Source organism: Tamandua tetradactyla, chromosome 20, assembly GCF_023851605.1.
Source record: "Tamandua tetradactyla isolate mTamTet1 chromosome 20, mTamTet1.pri, whole genome shotgun sequence".
Taxonomy (NCBI): Eukaryota; Metazoa; Chordata; class Mammalia; order Pilosa; family Myrmecophagidae; genus Tamandua; species Tamandua tetradactyla.
The window spans coordinates 60229535-60233658 of record NC_135346.1 but is presented as its reverse complement, the minus strand read 5'-3'; positions in this window follow the sequence as shown (position 1 = coordinate 60233658).

Below are 4124 nucleotides of genomic sequence, written 5' to 3'. Positions count from 1 at the left end.
TTTCTTTTTTATTTATTTATTTGGTCTCTGTTTCTCTCAAGGGGCTGGGCAGTCACTGGGGGAGAGGGAGAGCCTAGGTGGAGCCAGTCCAGGCAGGTTGAGGCTGCACAGCACTGCCTAGCACTGCCCCACTAAAGGTAGAGTGGTTCCAGTAGAGGTTGGTAGTTGTTGGACAATAGGAACAGTTCTGCAGCTGTCAGTTTTGCCAGTGCTGTGCAGGCTCCAGAGTACGCACACCGTGATGGAGGTGACTAAGGCCATGAGTTGATCCCGGGCCACATACATATACTGCGTTGTACCTGGCTAGGTTGCCAGTGGCCTGCACCAGCAGCTGGGTGGACTCAGACGGAGTACAGCTGGTGTGGAGACTTAGGGCACATTGGCATTCGTGACAAGACATGATGAGAGTGGAAGGCAGGACTGGGCAGACTCCTTAGCTGTTATTAAATGGCTATTTTTATATATGTCAAATTCATAATTTTTTTTTAACTAACAGTTTTTCCTGTAATTGTTGTACAAGTAAGTTAAACTCTAGGTAGGGAGATCCTGAAAAAAAAAATTAAAAAATGTTTACTGTTGGGAATTATTTAATTGGTTAAATATTCTGTCTCATGAGCGATATTAATAGTGATAAATAACATAGTGGAAAGGCAAAATTTGTCCATTGTGGTTTTAATAAAACTACATATGCACTTCATTTAAGATTGAGATTAAACTGGAAAGTCAGCTTGGAGAATCATTTCTATTAAGGGCTATTTGGTGAGTCACAAACATAAATATAGGAGTTCTATTTTGGTTTTAATGCGAAGTCCTTGCACCTCTAGCCTTTGAGAAGTAAGGTTCTTAGAAAAAAAAGAAGAATTTAATTGGAAAGCAGTTCTAGGAGGGGAGCTCTGCAGAAATTTCTAAAACTTAGTTGGCTGGCTAATAAGCTTTGCCTCTAGCTTTGGTATGGTTTTATTTTGTTTACTATAACTGTTTTCACATAAATACTACATGGTAAATGTTACTCAATTTGGTAAAAACAACTTGATTGAGGTTCAGTCTTCCAGGTGGGAATTTTGTTCATTGTAACATATATAATTACTCAGATACACATTTTTTGTTGTTGTTAAAAGTATCTCTGTTTCATAAGTGCATTACTCCAAAAGTTGAGTTTTTCTGTTTGTGTATTTTAAGCATAAAATGGATGGATTTTCTTGGATGACAAATAGTGAAACCAGGCTGAGCCTCCTATAATTATACAGGGTCAGCATTTGCTAAATAGGCAGGCTGTAATCCTAAAGTTGTCCAGTAATTTAGAAAAGCTGAAACAAATTTTACCATAGACTTGATGTCTAGACCTCTTTTGTATATTCACATATACTGAATATACCTCCAGAACACTGACATATAAGGTAATGGTTTTTAAGGGTTGAAAGCCTTTGGTGTAGAAAAAGCTTCCTGAGCCTGGCAGTGTTGCTGTAGATTAAGATATCTGCCATTCTTGTTAGTAGAACAAGAATGGTTAATAGGAAGTTTTTACTTGAATTTCATTTATTCACTTTTTTTTTTAATACAGTGGTTGATATATAGCTGCAGCCATCAAAATGATTAAAATAGTATGGCCATTTGGAAATGTGTCATTCTGTTTTGAGTAGGTAAGCAGATAATACTTAAGGCTTATCTTGACGTCCTGGAATGAGAAAAACTTTTGCATGGTAGGCAGCCTGGGTTTTTAACTCCTTTGCAGTTTGGAAATTCTGATTCCCACAAAATTGGGTGCAATAAAATATTTATTTTAAAGTTAAACATACAGTTCTGATTAACGTGCTACATTTTCAGATGTTATGGTCAGAAGAATTCATTATGAATCAGTAATAGCCAACAGTTGTAGGCTTAGTAGGAGATTGCATATTAGCAAATACATAGGTAGAGACAAGATAATTCTTAAGAGTTATATCATTTGATCACTATTCTAAAGAGGTTTAAGTAGTGTCTACAGCTAAGTCTTTAAAGATCTTACAGTCTAAAGTTTTATTTGGGTGGCTGATTGATTTTGTTTTGCTTCATTATTTTCTTAGGTAGAAGGAATTTTAAGTTCAAATGTCAGGTTAAATCAGTTTTACAACCCCTATTCAACCTTTTAAGAATATAATTACAGGAGATGAGGTGCAAGGATAGTTCAGTGGTAGAATTTTCACCTGCCATGTGGGAGACCTAGATTTATGAACTCCCCCCACCCAAAAAAAAAAAAAATCAACAAATGGTGCTGCAATAATGGGATAGTCATATGGAAAAACAATGAAATGTTGCCCCCATCATATACTTATAAAAAGAATAAGAGGAGGAAATTTCTCTAACATGATGGCAGATTCTATATTCTTAACTTTTAACTTAACTTGTAAAACATTAGGAAAGTCCAATAGAAAAGTAAAGCTCCATATATATATATATTAGCCCACCTTAAAAATTGAAAACGTTTTGCAAATTTTGCTTTATCTATTCCCCAGCTTATTTTCCTGTTGTATTTTAATACAAATACCAGATGCCATATCATTTTGCTGGTTATATTTCTGTTTGTATTTCTTAACAGATAAGAGCTTTTCTTTTTTAACATAATCATAATGCCATTATGACAGCTAACAATTTTGTAACATCTGCTGTTCAGTCCATATTTAAATTTTCATGGTTTCCAAAAGTCATTTTATAGTAAGTTATTTGAATCAGGACCCAGTCAGGTCCACATTATTAAGATGTCAGGTCTTTAAATCGCTGCATGTTTTTGTTTTGTTTTTTTAACAAACAAAAAAACACCTTTCATTGCTAATGAAACTAGATCATAGAATTTCTTATATTCAAGATTTCTTCATGGTGCTGTCCATTTTTATGGTCCCCATTTTTCCTGTAAATTGAAAGTTTTTAAAAATAGAATCCCTTATAAATACAGAGGAATTGGAATTTTTAAGAAACACTATGTTGCAACTTTTAATGAAGTAAGGGATCCAGGAAGTACACCGCACCTGTTAATGTAATTGCCTAAAAATCAGAACCTATGTTTTATCAAGCCTGTAGGTTGAAACTGATATAAAGAAGCTGTTAGCTCTTCTTGCACTTCATTTCTTACCTCTCAGCTAATTCCTTGGGGTGGCAGTTCAGTGTGTTAAATTTGAGCCCAGACTTCTTACCAACATGGCTCCAACTCTGTTGCCAGGTCTTCTCTGTTTTGGAGAGATAACGTTTGAACTGTATGTACCCTAGAAAAGCATGTTCTTAAATCTAATCCATTCCTGTGGATGTGAACCCATTGTAAGTAGGACCTTTCGATGAGGTTACGTCAATCCTGACTCAATCAGGATAGGTCATAATCCTATTACTGGAGTCCTTTATAAATGGAATGCATTCAGACATGAGAGAAAGCTGCAGATGGAACAGCCAGAAGCTGAAATCAGTGGAACCCAGAAGAGAAGAGAGACGCCAGGAGACATTGTTATGTGCTCTTGCCACATGACAACCTAAGGACCAAGAGTTACTGGCAGCCAGCTCCAGAACACTACAGTCTTAGGGAGAAAGCATTGCCTTGATGACTGGATTTGGACATTTTCCCAGCCTCAAAGCTGTCAGCTAATAAATTCCCATTTTTAAACCAAACCATTTCTTCTATTTGCTTAAGCAGCCTAGGAAGCTAAGATAGGGAGTAAGTTACTTGGTTGAGCTTCAGTCTCACAATCTTTTATGTAGTGGTACTATTTATGTTGTACAGTAATTAAAATATTTAGCAGATTTACTTGGCATTAGTCCCATTAATAGCAGTTACTATTTTTTCTGTAAATGCTTTAACCCAGATAACTATATTCCTTTATTAACTTTTTTTTTTTTCCCAAATAATGTTAGTCGTTTCTCTTTATGTCACCAGAGGTTGCTAAACTATCAAGAATTCTATTTCTTGATGACCTAACATTGGAGGGTTTTTTGTTTTTTGTTTTAGGTGCATGTTCGTCCATACTGAAGACAAGCATTCTACCATTGAACCACCCATGTACCCAACAGTAGAGTTTTTATTGTGGCATTTTACTGAAACTGGAAGGGGAAGTAGAATTTTCAAAGAAATTTGTTTAATGTTTACCAAACACCAATGTCTGCCA